Source organism: Ictidomys tridecemlineatus, unplaced genomic scaffold (assembly GCF_052094955.1).
Source record: "Ictidomys tridecemlineatus isolate mIctTri1 unplaced genomic scaffold, mIctTri1.hap1 Scaffold_143, whole genome shotgun sequence".
In the NCBI taxonomy this organism is placed as follows: domain Eukaryota; kingdom Metazoa; phylum Chordata; class Mammalia; order Rodentia; family Sciuridae; genus Ictidomys; species Ictidomys tridecemlineatus.
Genome location: NW_027521268.1, coordinates 121,216 through 140,884, shown reverse-complemented (window position 1 = coordinate 140,884; position 19,669 = coordinate 121,216). Strand labels below are relative to the sequence as shown.

At 44.3% G+C, this 19,669-nt stretch overlaps 1 pseudogene across 1 annotated transcript in view; it reads left to right on the top strand.

Annotated features, from left to right (window-relative positions):
* Nucleotides 1-13,617, top strand: part of LOC144372665 (coagulation factor XIII A chain-like) — a 49,104-nt pseudogene extending 35,487 nt beyond the window's left edge. Inside the window, exons 8-9 of the transcript XR_013432602.1 lie at nt 5,456-5,608; nt 13,271-13,617. The product of XR_013432602.1 is annotated as a coagulation factor XIII A chain-like (transcript). The remainder of the gene's footprint in view (nt 1-5,455; nt 5,609-13,270) is intronic.
* The last annotated feature ends 6,052 nt before the right edge of the window (nt 13,618-19,669 follow it).

Below are 19,669 nucleotides of genomic sequence, written 5' to 3'. Positions count from 1 at the left end.
TTTTCGCATCTCATTCCAGACCCACACACGCATGTGTACATGCATGTGGGAACACTCTGGCCCGCACTCTGGGCTCTGAGATGACTTTTGCAGCAGCCCTGATGGCCCCTCAGGTCCTCGTTAACCACCCCCACAGCTCTGGAGGCTGTTCCTTCCCTACTTCTGGGCCAGTCTCCGTGGCAACTTGTGCAGCTGATTCTTAGTAGATACTTTGCTCTCAATTCAAACTTGTCAATGTTTGAAAACTTGCAGCTTATCTTCTAAACATCTTCCATTCAGATCTAAAATAATTCATCCATTTATTCAACTAAGAGATAAAACTTAAGAATCTTTTTTTTTTAAGTTTTCTTCTTATCCTTTATGCATCTTGTTGGAAATACCTTTAAAAATAGCCCAGATCCAACCATTTCCCTGATCACCGTCCTTACCCTCTGAGCTCTACACACTGCACTGAGCTCTCTGAAGTTGCCTCCTAATTCACCTCCCTAACCCTGCTCTTATTCTTCTCCTATCTAAAAAAAAAAAAAAACAGTCAGAATTATCCTTTAAAATGTAAATTCAAAGTTGCCCCTCTCCTGCCCTGAATCTTCCAGGGGAAGATTCCTAGCAGCCTTACAATTAAATTAACTACAAAGCTTCCAGAGTTTCTGAGTGACGCAGTCCTTTGCTTTCGGGACACCCCACCGCTTGCTGATTTCCCTCCAGCCCTCTTGATCTTCTTTCTCTTCTGGAAGCATCCAGACATGCTCTTGAGTTTTTACCCACACTGTCCTTTTGCCTATGAGAGGGACACTCTCCGTTTGTCCTCTCCTCCTATGAGGGTGGAGGACAAATTTGCATGTCCTGTTCCCTCACTGCATTCAGGTCTCTGCTTCGGTCACCTCTTCAAAGAGGTCTTCAGTCTCCCCAATCCTACTTGAAAGATTGCTACCTGCCCTGATTTTTTCCACCTGCCCTGCCTTGGTGTTTATTTTCACCTTTCTAAAATAGAAGCATCAGGAAGGTAGAATCTGTTGTATTCTCACTGCTGAGAGCATATTCGGTATCTACCAAATTGTTGTTCTTTCATTGTTGAATGATATGATCAAGCAAACGAGCTGCTAGAATCGCATTGAAGAGAAGTGCTAGCAGTTCTGCTGGGCGAAAAGGCATGTGTACAAAACACAAGAGAGCACACTTGGAGGCCTGGGACAGTACAGTCCCCAGCTGAGGACAGGGCCAGCACAGGGATGTTTAACTGGTGATTGTACCAGGAAGGTCTCCTGGCCCAGCTGGGCACCCACTGCCTCCATATGCTCCTGACAAAGCAGCATGCTCTCCTCAGATATTTCAGTGAGGTTATCTCCACTTGGGAAAAAAATGGACAAACCAAAGTCAACTCTGTCCTGGGTCCTGAAACTAAAAAAGCAAGTCCACCCTCAGCAGAGGTCTCAGCTTCTCCCAGCTGTGCAGATGCGTTTATATTCTGTGGGTGGAAGTTTGCAGAGAGAACCCTCGAGCCTCTGAGGCCTCAGCCCACCTTTGCTGAGCTCCTGGGCCTCTGAGAAATGACAGAAGCTACATGGGAAGTGCTTGTGTCTGACAGAGAGGCGAGGGTGTTGCATCAGGAAAGAATATCAGATTTCGTGTCAAGATGCTCAATTTGACATGAGCATTACCCCTTCCATCTGAAGAGGTAGAACTACATGATCACTAAGACCCTTCTCCATTTAAAACAGGGAGAATAAATAACCCTGAAACCTGAAGAGTTTCCATAAGTAACTCTACCAACCATCCCTGTGAAGAAAGTATTATGTAAACTAGGTTCAGAGAGACTGAGTAACTCAACCAAAGTCACACAGCTCAAGTGCAATATTCCTTGCAGTACACCCTTGAGCTTAACAATGGTCCTACTATATAGAGTCATTTGGTCTTGGTGGACCCTATCATTGGTTTGTGTTTGTTTCTTTGTTGTTCTTTCTTAAAAGCCCCTCAGTGATTCTTCTATAAAGAACCATTAAACTAGTGGCCAAAACTGAAAAGAAAGCTTGCCAATGTCACTTGGAAAGAGGACTTTCCCTCCACCTCCCACCTCCAATATATATATACACACACACACACACACACACACACACACACACACACACACAAAATCCATCCCATCTATGTGTTTCCCATTTTCTCTCTACAAGGGACAGGGTTGTTGGGCTGGACTGGGATTTTAGCCTCAATTAACTTCTTAACCCCTGCTCAAGGGGAGCCCAGGATTTGCCACCTTGATATTTAACCTTGTCTCTCTAGAAAGCCATGAGCTGCTGTGAGGGCTGTTATTAAAAAGGCTATTTGTTTCGACAGCAGCAGGTGGAGGAGGAGTGCCCTGGGCATTCATGGCCCCCTCCAGAGGGAATGCCAAAGTTCTCAGGCAACTCACTTAAAGTTTCCTTAACTTATTTCTGAAAATGACAAATATTCCTTAGATAGGTTCTCTGTCCCTTCCTGTCCTGATGCTTGATTGCATATTTGAGACTTTTATTTCATGTGGCTAGCACCATTGAGTTCTGCTGAGGACTGGGGTCACCATCAATTACACTCAGAAATATGAGTCTCAAGTGTGGAAACACCAAAGCCCCAAGCCTGGTAGTATTCATGGCTCTATGGGGTCATATGGAGGAGGAAGTCGACTATGAAGCCCAGGTACATCGACCATGGGCCAGCCCCAGGTGAAGCCCAAGGGGATGGACCACGGGCCAGCCTGGGATAAAGGTCAAGAGGACAAACTAGGAGTTGGCTGAGGGCTTAATACTTCTCCACTCACTCTAAGCCACAATCACTTTTCCTGAGCCTTCTGAGTTTTGGCAATCTCACGTCTAAAGTACGGATAATGATGTAGACCTCACAGAATTGTTGTGTTTCAAGATATCCTTGAAACATTGTGGATATTCAGGAAATGTTAGCTACCTCCTTCCCTAATAGAGACCAGACTTCATGAAAATTCACAACATTTTGTGGGAACATGGAGAAAATTTGATCTCTGTAACCTCAATTTTAAAAGTTAGGAATACAACATCTTGTTTCCCCGGTACCTAATAATGGCCATTCCATTTTTACTCAATTTTGAGATTTTTCAAGTCATATTCACATAGATCTGATCTCAGTCTGGCCTCAGAGCTTCTATAAGGTTGGTAGAACAAGTGTAGTTAATTTTCATGTTATAGAAGCAGGAACTGAAGTTCATAGAGGTTAATATGACCTTCTCAAATGAATGCACTCAGGATCAGAGCGTCTGGTAGCTAACCCAGTGTCTCTCTCAAGACCTTCCTCCCAGGTGCTGCACCTGCCAATCCCTCTGACTATCTCAGTCTTCCTTCCCTCCATTCTTTACTTCTCAAACTCCTAAGCATCTTACATGTTTCAACTTGGTTGCTACTTTCTAGCTAATCCCCTTTCTCTGCCACCATCCCAGGTACTCCCAAGTATCTTATCTTCCTAAGGTACTTATTATACTGAAATGCAGGAGTTCATTAAAATTGACCAATACATCTTTTAAAAATATAATAGACTTAGAGTTCCACCCAAGACCTTAACAACACATTTCCTATTTTTTTTTAAAGTTATCCAGGGGATCTTCATGCATGAAATCTCCCTTACTACTGTGTAAGCCTTATTTGGAGGGACCAAATCTATTCTGTTCATTATGAGAATTCTGGCACTTTGAACAACATCTGAGAATACTATTAAATAATGCATACTTATCAATAACATGTGCTGAGTGTGAGCTCTATGTCAGGCACCGTGATAAATAGTTTGCATGCATTTATTTCAGTTAATACTGCTGGCCATCAAGAAGGAACTATTATTACCCTACTTAAAGAGAAGGGAAATGAGGCTGAGAAAGGGACTTGGAAAATATATAGAAAATACATCATGAATATGTATTTTCATTTTCCTACCTGCTACTATGCTAATCAAGGAAACACCCAAGAAAAGTATTATAAAAAATGCAATAACAGTCTCTGGGAGAATCAATTTTCAAGCACAGATTTAGAACCTTGGAGGAGTTTGGGGATCATGTATTATGGTCCCACGATACTATTTCCAAGTAGCACATTTTGCTTGCTGAACCACCAAAAAAATTCCTTGAACTTCTCTTGGATGATCTAGTCTTATCCTTCTACTAAAATACTTTTGGCTGCAAGTTACAAAATTAATATGGCCCACACAGTTGGAGATTTGCTTTTCTCATTTAAGAGACCCTGCATCAGGCAGTTCCAAGGGTGGTTTAGCCACTGAATGGCATCACCAATTCCGCAGACCCTCTCCTCGTTCTATTCTGCAAGCTTCTGATTGGCAGTGGTGTTTCTCTTTACTGTCCTGAGGTGGTTGTGGCAGCTTCAAACATCACTTTGCATGGAAATATCTGAAAGCAGGAAGAGAAAGACAGACTCTCCCACGTACCTCTCTCTCCTTTTGCAAAGCAGGACTTCTTTCTGGGAAGACACCTGGCAGACCTCTTGTCCTAGAAGGAGGTCACACCCTCTACCAGCTTAAAAGAGGTGCAAGAAGGTGAGAAATGGACATAAAATTCTTCTGGCTGTCTCAAAAGTGGCTGCATTTACCAGTATGAAAATGGGAAAAGGAGATGGTTGCTGCTGATAGCCCCAGCCCCAGAGAGCCTTCATTTAAATTACTCATGAGTACTCAGATGCATATTCTTACTTCAAAATGATCTTACAATGAGCGTGGTCCTAGGAATCCAGTGCTGTTGAAGAAAGGGATGATGCAACTCTAGGGATCTCTAGATGTCCACCCCCATGGAAAGTTAAAGATTTTGGTGACAAGAACCTTTTGATTTTGCCTTTAAAAAAATACAGACATAATATTTGTACATCTTTATGTATACAAGTGGTAATTTGATACATGTATACAACGTGTAATAAATCAGGGTCATAATTTCCATCTCTTCAACCATTAATTATTTTTGTGTTGAGAATGTTTTACTCTTCTAGTCATCTTAAAATATATTCTAAATTGTTTTAATCAATAGTTACCAGACTTTGATAGACAGATGGACAGAGAGAACAAATTCCTCATCTCTTTTATTTTGGTGTTCTGTATTGAAATACTTTCCATTCTTTCCCAATCTTTAGTAACCACTCTTTCACTCCTTTCTTCCACAAGATTGACTTTTTAGCTTCCACAAAGGATAACATGTAGGATTTGTCTTTCTGCATCTGGTTTATTTCAACTAAAATAATGACCTCCAGTCCCATCTGTGTTGCTGCAAATGATAGGTTTTTGATTGTTGCAATGTCTGAATACTATGTCATTGTCTATACACCACATTTTCTTTATCCATTCATCTACTCATGGGCACCTAGGTTGATTCCATATTTCAGCTATTGTGAATTGTGAGTAGCGCTTTGATTGGCAACAAGGTCCTGTGATGATGACGAATGTTCTCCTCTCCTGTTTCCAGGTCAACAGTGATCTTATTTACATCACAGCTAAAAAAGACGGCACTCACATGGTAGAAACCTTGGATACCACCCACATTGGAAAACTAATTGTAACCCAAAACTTGAAGGAGACGGCATACATGATATTACTGATACTTACAAATTCCAAGAAGGTAATTTACCTCAATTGAATTATTTTTTTAAAGTTTTGCTCCAGTTCATACAGCATACAGTCACTGTCACCCTGAAATGTGTTTTAGAAAACACACTGGCATTTGAAGCATTTGGTAGTCAAAATTCTCATGAGTGAAAGACACATCACAGCTTCAGTTCTCCAATGTAGTTTTATTTGGTTGCTTGCTTTGGGCAGAATTCTCCTTCCCTTGGCTTGTGAAATGAGTTGGTTCAAAGTTGTATGTATTTAAACAGAATATAGAATATGTTCTTGTTGACAAGGACTTTCATTTTAAATAATCCTTTTAGAACACATGGTATAACTAATATAATCTTATCTTTAGTCCAATAATAGAAATTTAAATAACTGCTTCACATTTGTTTAGTACTTTACAAATTATTTTTAATACATTGTTCCACTGAATTGTCATAGAAACCCCATGATGGAGGTAATGTAATATTAATAGGTTAGTAATGTCTCACTAATTCAGGTCAATTACGTTGAAGGCCAGTTTCAATTATAAAATAATGTTATAGTGGGGTTTTTTTGTTAACTTTTATTGTACAGAATACTCCAAATGACACTATTGAGTTCAATTTCATCTCAATAAATACTGAGTGTCTCCACAATTGGTTTGGTGTGAGGCCTTCTAGCAGAGAGCAGGACATAGTTTCTGTTTCCAGGCAAGAGATAGGATTATTATTCAGAGAACAAAGAAGATGGCTACTTGATCCAACCAAAGGATGCAGAAAGTGAAGCTCAGGAAGAGAGGTCACAGACCTCAGCTAAAGAAAGCTGGACAGAGCTTCCAGGCAATAGGAACATAGTCCACTATGTTTGGGGTACTGCAGGCTTTAACAATGCATCATGTTCAGACGCCCAGTGACCAAAGACAAAGCTTCCCAAGGTCAATCAGGGACAGGAGGTGAGGATGTTGGGTGTCTTAATGGGAAACGTGGAATATATTTTGCAAATGATTCACCTCCAGATATTCTAGAGTTCGGCATTTATTTTGGTGAATGGATAAAAATGATAAGTAATTAGCATATACCTAAATATTTATTGGTATTCCTGAAGTGCTAAGGAGTGCAGGAATTGTTTAAAATATTTTAGACAGTCTCCTTGCTCTTATTTACAAAAGCAATTTGCACTATAAAGAAAAAGCTTGCTGAATTAAAAATGAGGGTGCCTCATGTTGGAAATTCAGAAATTTTTTTCATTTGAACTAGTGAATTTTTACTGCATTTCTGAAAAGGTTGCTTCTCTCCTTCATTTGGTTATTATCATCCATGGCATGACATAGATAAAAAGGGTTCTCTTTCCTTCTCCCTGAAAGAAACGTTTAAAAAAAGCACAATAAAAGAAAACAAACAAGCAATGCCCTCTTATTATAGAATTACAAACAAAAAGATTTAGAAAGGGAAAAAAAAAGAAATTCCGTAGAAAATGTGAAAGAAACTAGCTGCAATGTTCTCTCATTAGATGTTCCTGCATTCATCTGTTCAACAGCTTGCACTTAACCATCTGCTACATTGCAAGTACTGTCTGGGGTGGGGGCTTGCAGGGACCTGCCTTCCTCTCCAGCTGCAGAAAAAAACAGAATCAAGCACTGGCCAGGCTGGTTGAGAATTGCTCGGCACAGGGCAGACAGATGCTGTCCCCAACCCAGACTCGGTTCAGGGAGGGCCTTGTGGTCCTCAGCATACATATTACTTCTGCTGTACTTACAGGGGCTGTCATCGTTTTCCAAGTAGATTTGAAGGAGCAATTCACTTATTCCCATCTTGGGGCTTGACTGACCCCCAGAAGGGGTGCTGTGGTTTATCCACCTATTTAATCACACTGAATCAGCACCTCCTGTGTGCCAGCGCACTGGGTACAGAGCAGTGATGCTGAAGAATAGATTGGAAATGGCAGGGAGCACTGGGGTGCAAGTTCTCCAGGAAAAGTCAGGAAGACAGAGAAAACAGTGTGGACTTTCTTATTCTGGAAGAATGAAAGGTGAGCTCCTGAGCTCAGAGCAGTCAGCAAGCCACACAGCTAGATGTCTTCTCCAAAACAGGCAGCAGAACGCAACTGCCATTAACTGTCAGGCTCATTGGTGACAGGTGACAGTGAAGCCCAAATCAGGAAGGGGACAGCATCCGATGCCAGGAGAGGAAAGATCAAAAGTATTCCATGAAAGAGAATTTGGGGGATTGGTTAGACAAAGACTAAAATAAATAAAATGCACCAAATGTTTGTAGGGAAGACTTCTGAGGTCCTGGCTTCCAGAATTGAGCAAGAAAACCAGGATCAGGGCGAGGTCAGTGTGTGTTCTGATCCAACTGGAAGACCTCCTACATCCACATACATAATTGTAAGAGACCACCTCCCCCCATGCTGCTTCTGAGCTGGAGTTTGATTCCGGGTGAATAATTAGTCTCTTAATCAAGGCTGGCATCTACATTTCAAACTCTAATTTTAGAAAGGATGGCATGGAGTGCTATTTGGAGAAGGATGCTGAGAATCCCTCTGAACGGTGAGGAGGGTGATGGATTGTTGATGTCTACCACGGGCAGACAGTAAAGGGCTGGCTGTGTGCGCGCCACTCTGATCTTCATAGTGAATCCCTCATATAATTTCTCTGCATCCATAAGCACTGAGTGTGGATACTGAAGCATGGAGTCGAGTAAAAACATAGAAAAGAACTTCTGACCAGACTTGGGGATCAATCATTTTAATTAATTAAATTGCAAGAAGATCATTTTTTCCACTTTGACAAATGAAAGCTTAATATCAATTTTATGACTTTGTTTTTTTTTTTCAAAATATAAGATTCAGCAACTATAAAGCATTGAAAAACCAGAATTCGGAAAGCTTACACTGTAGTGATCTGTCTTCTTTTATAATCGTGTCTCAACCCCAGTCCTTCTTTAATACATTAATTATGACCCCTCTGTCACATATTTTCATCTCCCCTGCTCTTTCAATTAGCATTGCAGTATTTCCTACATTAAACAAACAAAAAATTTAGCAGGGCATGATGGCGCACACCTGTAATCCCAGTGGCTTGGGAGGCTGAGGCAGGAGGATTGCAAATTCAAAGCCAGCCTCAGCAATTTAGTGACGCCCTAAGAAACTTAGTGAGACCCTGTCTCTAAATATTAAAAAATAGCTGGGGATGTGGCTCAGTGGTTAAGTGGCCCTGGGTTCAATCCCTGGTACCAAAAAAAAAAAAATCACAAAATCCTTTTCAAGTGTATTCCACACCAAACGTGCCTCGTTGTGTCTTTGCAATGTGTTTTCATCTTGAAAGAGCTGCCTGAATGTAAATCCTTTCTTTCTTTTCCTTTCCTTCTTTTCCCATTTCCTTCTTTTCCCATTTGCACCCTGATTTCTGCTCCCAGCATATCCTGGAAGCTCTTTTTCCCATGTTTGGGTGATTATAATTTCTTCCAAGAAAAATAACAACTCTAGCTTCCCCACCTCATCCTCCCCTTCCCTCAGTCTAACCCCTGCCTTGCTGCTCAAGGATATTACCTGACATTTAAGCCAGAGCCTGTTATAGCACTGCTCAAAAGCCCTCGTTGTCTTCCCGTTGCACTCAGAGCTTTGCAATCACAAGGTCTCTTTTTGGTTGATTCTTTGACACTCCCCCCTCACTACACCTCTTGGCAATGCCCCACAGACATCAGACACAGCACCAGGCACACTGCTGCCAGTTCCTCCAGCAACCCAAGCTCCTGCTCACCCCTATGCCTCTGCTTACTGTGTTGAAAGACCCCCCTCTCCCAAAATGCTCCCTGCCCCCAGGCAGGTCGAGGGTCTCCTTCATATCCCCAGACACTCCACCAACATCTGCCTCAGCATCTGGGATGTGCGTGTCTACACTGCAATTGTTCTCCACTTGTCCCTTTGGTGCCCATGAGGGCTGTGTTTCCATCATGCCTGGCACTTTGCCTGAGACATCACGGAGGTTATCACAGCACCAAATGACCACCTGAATGGTCACCAAAACAGCACTTTACAGATGGGATTAATTGCATGTAAAATGATTTAAACTGGACTATTTAAACTTATCATGAAGATGGAAGCCTTCATAATAATTTTAAATAGTCCAGTTTAAATCTCTGGCTGAAAGCAGCTTGTGTCTGCAAACCCAGATCCTTCAGCCAGGAGGCCCCAGGTCCCTAGGACTCAGAGGCACATAAGACAGACCCTGTCCCTGGAGCTAGGACTCAGCAGGGGAGGTGATGTCATGCAGAGGCAAGTGCTCTGATGAGGAAAAGGAAAAAAAACATGTGTTTTAGAGAGAGATGAGAGGACTAGGGTTTGGGCACACATTGCACAGAGCAGGGAGGGGCTCAAGCAGCTGACATTGGAGCTAAGATCAGGACATGAGAAGAGGCTTCATCCAACATAAAAAGATGGGATTACTTCCTCGTTAACAGGGAGATATTTTGACCTTGCTCCTGAAGGCTACAGAGGAATCTCAGAAAATACAATCTCTCTTTAAATCACCTCTCGTATCACTACAGGATTGCCCGTGGCCCTGAATTTTTTAAGATACCAGAGCACAAAGGATAACTGCCGAGAAACAGGAATTACTCTGTCAGGCTCTGGGAAACCTCAAAATTCTCTCCTGCTGGGCCCATCCTTCCTGTAATAGCCCAGTCGGCCTCTGCCTGGCAGTGCCCTGCTCTCATGGCAGATGCTTCCCCAGAAGGAGGCCCAAGGGTCCACCAGCCAGGACATCTCTCTGGTTGCTCCCAGCTCCACACAAGCTTTTTCTCCTCACCTTCTCCTTCCACAGCCAGCTCAGCTTCTGTACCCAAAGGCAGCACCTCTCTCCTCTCCTTCCCGCTGCTGGAATTTGCCTCCTGCCTTTTACCTAAATGCATATTTGGCCCCCATCCAAAGTGCTGATCATTACTGCCCTCTCTCTCACAGACCCATCTGCCAGATGATGTCCGCTAAAATATCTCACAGCACTTTCTGCTGCCCTGGATCCACTGCCTGTTTCCCTTCATTATCTTCCTCCTATTGATCCATCAACATGTGCTGCAGCCAGTGCTTGTCCTAGACCAACCGTTTCTGGCACATTCTTGCAGTCTTGACAATCGGGGAAATTGTTCACACCTACACACACACATCCACGTTTGCACACAACACCTGCTGGCATTTCCTCTGTCGTTCCAGAGGGTCTTCCATTCATTATGCATCTACTCCCTGTGATCCACCTAACCACTCCACGATGAAGCTGTCCTGATTTTGCAGATGTGGCAATGGATGACATCACAGTGCCTCGCTGGTGGAGTTGTTGGATGAGGTGGTGCACAGGCATCTATCCCAACACCCGACACATAATTAGCACTTATTAGGAGTCATGATTAATTGGCTTCTTCACCATCACTGCATTCAATTATTCACTAAAGTAGAAGATAATATCTTAACATAATTATAAAAACCAGCATTCTTTATTTAAAGTGTCTTTTTTCTTTCTACTAGCCATTGTGGTGACTGGTTTTTACAAGTCCAGGAATTTGCCTTCAACTCTTCATCTCTGTCCTCCATGATGCTCGAGGATATCAGAAGCACCAAGCTCATTTCTGAAGCCAAACATTTCATGTAAAACTCTGTAGGGACAGTTAGCCTGGAGTCAGGCTAACAGGAATTTTCCTCTTCCAAAGAAAACCCTTTCTGCATCTCCCCCTGCCCTCATCTCCAACCCAATCACTTCAATAACTCTGAAAGACAGTTCCTCAAAACAGCATCCGCATCTCAAACTGCACAAGAACTTTGGTCCATTCCCACAAAACAATGGACAGCCCTTTAAACACAGCTCAGGATCAAGAGTATCTGAGATATTTGTGTTCAGGAAAATTGAACAGGTCTCCTTTCTGGAGTGTTTTTCTTAATTTTTTTCATTTTTTAATTGGTGCATTATAGTTGTACACAGTGGTGGGGTTTGATGTTACATATTTGGACATGCACACAATATAGCATTATGATTTGGCCAATATCATTCCCCATTATTTCTTCTTTCCCTCCCCTCCTCCTCCCTCCTGGTCCCTTTTCTCTACCGATATCCCTTTGTTGTTTATGTGATCTCCTCACCCTTTCTTTTCCTGTTTCCTCTCTAATTTGTCCTTCTGAATTTGGCTTATTTCACTTAACATAATGGTCTCTAGGTTCATCCATTTTTCTGCAAATGACACAATTTCATTTTTCTTTATGGCTGAGTAAAACTCCACTGTGTGTGTATCTACCACACTTTCTGTATCCATTCATCTGTTGGACACCTAGGCTGGTTCCAGTTTGGCTACTGTGCATGGTGCTGCTGTAAACATTGGGTGTGCATGGGGATTCGAGCAGTGGCATTACTGCTTCTCAGCAAGGGGGTGAGACAGGACTTCTCTAGGACTTTTTATCTCATGCTGAGGGCCATTACCAAGTAGGAATGACGCATCGAAATTTCCTTGCCAAGTGTACCCCATGCTGCTTAGAGGACATTTGATGGGACATTGCATGCATGCTTTAATAAGGTGACCTTGCTCAAGGATCAAGGCGGATCCGGGTTTAGAGCTGATCAGGTTTGAGGAAGTAACCGGCTCCTTGAGTTTAAGGTGTTGCCAGTTTAAGATAATGGGTTTTAGGGAAATTAGAGGTTGAAGATTATTGCTGGGATTAGGGTGTTCCTGCTGCTTGTTCCCGTTGAGTTCTCATGAGATTAAAATGGGATTTGGAGATAGCCTCGTGGAGTAGGTGAATTGTGCGGGTAGACAGCAGAACGCGATTTCCCCTGGACCTGTATGGAGGCGGTGTGAGAGCGGGAATAAAGATTTGCTGTTTGAACCTACGAAGCTGTGTGGTGGCTCATGATTCTGGTGCCAAGCCGAGACATTGGCTTTGGCAATCTCAGAGCCTCTGATAGGCCTCAGAAGGCTGTGAAACTTTAGCTATCTCTGGACGACTCAGGGATATTCCACAGGATCTAACCCAGAAACAGGGAAGACTAGTTAGCATCTTGCCAGATCCCTATGTCCTGGGGTGGCCATGATTTGGGAAAACTTTCTGCACTCTGCCAACAGCCAACTGACCACCTTGGAAGGTAGAGAAGGGTGGGACAGCAGCCCTCCAGAGTCAACACAGAAAGGAACAATTGAAAAAGGCCAGATTGGGAAGAGAAGGAAGAGGGGCTTATATTTGGGAGAAGAAACATCCAGGAGCCAGAGAAAGCTTATATTGCAGGAGGCGGGACAGAAAGAGACAGCTATTTCCAAAATCCTTGCTTAGTGGACTCCAGATTCCAGCTCTATGGTTACGACTCAGGGCAGGAAAGAAATTGACACCATAATTTGAGACAAGTTTGATTTTTTAAATTTTACCTGCTGCACCCTGCACTAGTGGCCCTGGAGAAACAACCTTAAGAGCAACACGTTTAGTAACCTTCTTTCCAGACAGACCTTGGCATGGCCACCTACTCAACCAGCAGCCTGGGCAGGTCACCGCCTCTCCAAGAACCTCATTTTGCAGTATTTATAACAAAAATAATCACCAGGGAAGTGGTGGATCTTCCCAGGCAGCCAACCAGGGCAGTGCGGTGTGTTTATGCAGATAACCTTCTTTTTGGTGGATTGTATTTTTCCCCCCATCATTATCTCTGGGTCTTTTCTAGGTCAAGAGGAAGGGCAGCTGGCCCTCAAGACAGCGCTCATGTATGGATCTAAGAAGGCCCTCAACACAGAGGGCGTGGTCAAATCGAGATCAGACGTGGACATGGACTTTGAGGTGGAAAATGCTGTGCTGGGAAAGGACTTCAAGATCACCATCACCTTCCCGAACAACAGCTCCAACGGTTACAGCATCTCTGCCTATCTCTCGGGCAACATCACCTTCTACACTGGGGTCTCCAAGACGGAATTCAAGAAGGAGACATTCGACGTGGCACTGGAGCCCTTATCTTGTAAGCAAACCAGGGTGTGCTTCTCTCAGAACCTGGTATCTGGCTCTCTGTCCCAATGACTGACAACGCCCACTCAGAGCTGTCTGTCAAATTCAAGTTCTCCCCAGAGCTCAGGAACGTGAATCACACAGGCAGAATTCTCCTATCCTAAAAATCCTCAGTTTTCATCTTTTCTATTTCACACATAGAAGTGAACACTGAAATGTTCAAAGCCAAGAACCCCGTGAGTCATGAGAATTAAAAGTCACCTCACTTCTGGCTACCCAAAGTGTGGTCCCCACACCAGCAGACCAGCCGTGTCAGTATGCCCAGGAGCCCCTTAGCCATGCAGAATCTCAGGACCCACCCAGGACTCCTGAATCAGAATTTGCATTATACTAAGATCCCATTCCAAGGGGATTGCACTGTACAAGAAACTGGGAAATGTGTCCAAATGACCCATCTCTGAAAATAGGCCACTTATTGGTATCTCTCTCCTGAGATAGGAAAGACTTTTGGTGTGTTTTGCTTTACTTACCAAGAAGGTAGAAAGAGATAAACTCTGCGTAGAGGCTGTTTCTTAAAATTGATTAGCGAGACGTCTAGGGAGAGACCCCATCCAGAGAGGAAGCTGGAGGCAGAACGTGCCATCCAGGAGCCGTGCAGGGCTTCCGGCTCTCTGCTGTCTCTCATGGGGCTTCCTACTCAGCCTTTGCAGCCTCCCTTGCACACACATTTTTATCACTATAAATATTTAGAATATTTTAAGCAGAGTGAGATCAACATGCTTTAGCTTGCATCCGGGATTACAGTTATGGCTGCTCTTATTTTTCCTGGGGTTGCTGGTATCAGTGGCCACACAACTGGCAAAATGACTCAGCCCAAAAGGAACTGGTCTCTGGGCAGAGCACGTGAAGTTGGGGGAGACTGGGAAGGACTCCAGATTTAGGGCTCCAGATTTCTGTTGACCTGACACGTGGCATTGAAGGAAAAATGAAAAAAGGGAATAAAAGGTATGCACACAAGTTTTATAAAGCAGAGGCGAGCAAGATTGATGTGCACCCCCCGGCTGAAACACATGTCTTAATTTTTCTCAAAGTTTCTAGATCTGATGACTCTCCCAGCCCACAGTATCTCTCAGAAAAATGCAGAAGTATCTCTAAAGATTCTAATTCCAAGAACATGAAGGAAGTGAATAGGCCTAGACTCGGTAATGTGGCTAACGGTTAAGAAGCACCAGGGTATTTTCTTTGAAAACTAGAAGATTTAAGACTTTTATTATGATGATGATGATAATAATAAGAATAAAGTGGCCCACCCCTGTAATTCCAGTGACATTAGAGACCAAGGCAAAAGGATTGCAGTTTCGAGGCCAGCCTCAGCAACTGAGCAAGACCCTAAGCAAGTTAGTGACACTGAGTCTCAAAACTAAAGGAGGGGGGCAGTGCTGGGGATGTGACTCTGGGTTCAATCCCCAGTACCTATGTACCTCTGGGTTCAATCCCCAGTACCTATGTCTATATCTATATCTGTATTTAAATATCCATATATCTATATCTGGATATCTAGATAAATAGACTGAGGAGGAGACCAGTCCTTGTAATTGTTTAGAACGGGAGTCCACCCCACAAACTTGGCCTCTTCTGCACACAGCCAGTTCTCTTTTTGTTTATCCACCATGGTATGACATAGCTAGCATGCCAACACCACACCACTTGGATTCTCTAGTCATTGGAATTGTGAGCCAAATAAACTCTTTTCTTTATAAAGTACCCAAGCTCAAGTATTTTGTTAGAGCAATGGAAAATAGATTAAATCAGGAGTAAAAAAATGGTGGATACAGGACATATAAGAACTCTTTATAAGAACTCTGTTTCCAGTGAGCTGAGGAGCCAGTGGAGGGTTTCTGACAGGTTTTAAAAGCTCTAACAGGTTTTAAAAGCTCGTTGTGTTGAGAGACTACATGGGGAGCAGGGCCCAGGCCTAGAGACCAGTTAGGATGCTGTTGCAATTTTTCACCTGAGAGATGGGGCTACAGTAACAGAGTAGTGAGAACTAGTCAGATCTGGGCATGTCCTGAAGGTAGAGGCCACCTGATTGGCCCATGCATTGGCCATGTGGTGTGAGACAAGGAGATTGTGGAGGAAACTGCATGTGGCAATACCTTGGTGGGATCTCAGTAAAGATGAACTTCCAACATTGTGGGAAACTGAGCTGGGAGGATGAGTTGATGTGTTCAAGACCCCAAAGAGCAGCCAGAGGCAAAGGAGGTGACAGAGTCCAGGTCCCATCAGGCAATGATGGGAGCCCAAGGCTGCAAACTTGGCCAGTTCCTTTGCTGATGTCCCTATTCCCTATAGTCCAGCACATATCCCTGGACAGGAAAACAAACAGCTGCCTTTTTCCCCTTCACAAGGGTTCTGTCTGTCAATGCCCTTCGTGGTTCTCCAATTAAAGAATGAGCTTACTTGAGTTATGGACTAGAAGGCACAATAATTATTTTTATAATAATAAAAATGATCCCTCTGAGTCACAGATGTAGAGACAGCTCACCAAACCTAACCCTGAGTCAATATTGACATAGCCACGCCCACTCAGCCCATCCCAGGGCTGATCTTCAATAAGCAAAAGGGAGTCGGCAACTCTTCTTTTACTTCACAGATAGGTGGCACGAAATTACCTGCAATAAACTGCATATTGCCATCTGAAATAAACTGCCGTCCACGGCAAAAAGCCACGTCCTTGTAGACCTCACTCAAGCACTCTGAGGTGCCTCTGTTGCAAAGAAAGTTTTCCAAGTGGGATGGGAGACATACTGTCCAGCCTGATGATTAAAGGGTGTGTGTGGGCCAGAATCAGCTTAGGAGATCTGAATAACTTAAACCTCCCAGTACCTTCAAAGGTGCTATCATTTCCACTTGGCTATATTTAGTTTTCTTTGCTTTTTGGAAAAGAGTGGAGGCTGCTCCAGTCTGTGTCTCCCTAGGTTTTCCCCAGACACCATAAATGATATTGGCCTCATCCCAGCTCTGCAGCTCACAGAGTGAAAATCTATTCCTCCTTCTCTTGCCACGTTTAACAAACTTTATCTAGAACAATTTCTTGTGCAGTGGCAAAACACAGCGCTTACATAACAGACTATTTCAGGAGCACTGTTCTCTTGGGCTCCGAAACACAGCATGATTTCTTTAGTGCTGTGTGATTCAGGGAATGTGCTCCCTCTGAGAAGAAAGGAGTCCTGAAGCCGAGATTATAAGGGTAGCAAGAGCGTGTCCCACTAGCCTAAGAAACCTTGTGGTCAAACACAGCCCCTGTAGAAATATGCAGGGGGGAGTTCATTTTTTTATCACACTTACTGAGGCAGCTGTAGGCAAAGCACAGTGTCCTCTTAGACCTGACGCTTTTCCACTCTGTGCATCCAGACCTGGGGATGATGAACAGGTCATAAGCTCATTCGGGGTCATACTTAATGGAGAGAGGGCTGGAGTCTCACTCACTGGAAGGCAGGAGGACGTGGGGTCCAGACTCAGGTGCAGTGATGACTGCATGAGTGGGTCATTCGAGAAGCAGGATTCAGGGATCAAAGTCAAGGTAAGAGCCTAACTTCAAAGAATAGGCTCTGAATAGAGTAGCACTCTCCTGAACCAAGCCAACCCAGCCAGTTGTTGAGTCCTCATCTCCAGTGGACTAATATATTCCAGCCATCTCCAGAGCTGAGGGCAGGATTGCTCAGCCCTGCTTCTATTGACATCTGGATACCTCTCTCACGGGGCTGTCCTGTGCCTTGTAGGATGTTTAGCAGCATCTTAGACCTCTACCCACCAGGTGCCAACAGCAACCCACCCCCAGCCTTTTTGGGACAACCCAAAAAGTCTCTGGACATGGCTATATGTCTCCTGGAGGGGATAATACAGCCTGCCATTGACAACCCCCAGTCTAAGATGGCTCATCTTTTTGGTTTTCCAGGAATCCATGCTTGATGTTCTTTGGATGCAGAACTTTCCATTTTACAATCCAAACTGTCCTAAATTTGCCCTAATCCTGCCAAATCTCCACCCCTTCTCGTGTCTGAGCCTCCTGTCCTGAGAGCTTCTGGCTTACACAGGCATCGCCTGACGTCTGATTCAAATTCTGACTCAGACGCGTGACGGAGTCAGAAAACTGGCTCTCGGTGATGGGGCTGCTGCTGGTGGGCTGCCACATCTGGAGTGGCAAGAGCCTGGGTGAGAAGGCTGTTCCCTTCCTTGCAGCCAAGGCTTTCCACGGGGCTGGTCCTTCAGGGCTGCCCCTGGCGGTTGGAGCCATGCTGCCCAACGCAGGCTGCACATCAGAGTCAGCTGAAGAACTTGAAAAGAAATGACTGATGCCCAGCCCCCAATCTCCAACACTCTGACTCCATTGGTCGGTGTTGGGATCCGGAATGGCAGGTTTTTTGAAGACTCCAGGTAGTCGTGATAAGGAACCAAGACTAAGAACTCTTTTGATCAGGAGCTAGAGCAGTCACAGCTCCTACACATCTGTAAAGAGACTTCCAGGGTGGACACTGCCTATGGCAGAGGCCTTTCCTGGACTCTTGGTGATCTTCAGGCCAGGGCTGGCTGCCACAGGTCCCCAGGTGTGAGAGTCCCACCAGGCATGATGACCTTGGCTGATGTGTCCACCCCTGAGAGGGCAGCAGTGAGGCAGGCACCCTCCCTGGGCCCTGGTGCTTCCTCGGCCACAGGCAGCATTCAGCCTCCTTAGGGGACTTTTTCTGTGGAGTTGGGTGGGCTAAAACGAGCTGCTCTCAACACTTAAACCACCAGTCATGGGAACTGTTCCCTCAACAACTTCTTCAGAAAGAACACATTTTGGGCCAGACCTTGGGCAGGAAGGTAGAGGATATGTTCAGTCTGTGACTGTTTATGGAGTGTGTGGCCTGTAGGGGGGTGGGGATGGAGGCATGAGTCACCCATTCACCTGCTGGGTCTGCCAGCTGATGTGGGACACAGACACCTGGCTATGGCCAGGTGGCAGCAGATGCCAATGTGCTCTGGGCCTCCAGAAGAACTGCCCTTTGCTGTCTAGCATCCTGGGCTGTGGGAAATGAGAGGGAGGGCCAGAGTCACAAGACAGAACTCACCATAGGAGGACGATCAGAGGGGAGCCAAGACCACCCCCATCTTCTTGGTGTCACCCTTTGTGGCTTGTCTCCAGTTTCTAAAAACTAACAGCAGTGACTTGAGGAAATAAGCATTTGGTCTTCTACATGACAAGTAGGGGAGGGAGGGGGAGAGAGTCCTAGGGTGGGAACCGGGTACACCAACTTCCGTCTCTTAAATAGAAAAATCATGAAATCAGATTGGTACAGAAAAAGCTGGAGAGAAAATATAAAGTGCTATAAGGACAAGGTTTTGGTAGTTGACAGTTTTGCCCAAGGGTGGTCGATGCCCTGCAGGAGATGTTGCTTATTCTACAAGGGGATGGTTCTTGGAACTAGGACTTTGGACTTCACTGTTCCCTATCCACTATCTTGGATTGACCCTACTCAAATCAAAACAGCCAATTAAAACACTCCTTGATCCTCCATTTTAGACATCTTTGTTATTGCTTTCCATTTTACAACAACAAAAAAAGCCATGTCTGGAGAGCTTGACACATTTTCTCTAGTAAGATTTCACTGAATATGAAATTTTCCAACATATTCTTTCTTCACCCAAGAGACAGGAGGGCTTGTCCTGGATTGACTCTTTGTTCCATTTACCCCCAACCTTGGCTACATTCCTGGTGACTTATGTGCTAATGTGGGAAGGATGAGAGACCAAGGGGAAAAGTAAAGCAGATCTTGTCTCAGGTCTTGCTGACAGCCTGTTTGTTTTTCTTCTCGTCAGTCAAATCAATGGAAGGGTAACTGATGTGATACAGCAATCTGTATACGGGGTAAATTTGGGAGTTCATAACCCGCTTGAATCAAACTGTGAAATATGATGTATTAAGAACTATGTAATGTTTTGAACGACCAACAATAAAAAAAATTTAAAAAAAGAGGAGGTGCTGGTCAGAGCTAGGGAGTACATGAGCCAGCTACTGGAACAAGGATTCCTGCACTTCTTCATCACGGCTCGCATCAATGAGACCAAAGACGTTCTGGCC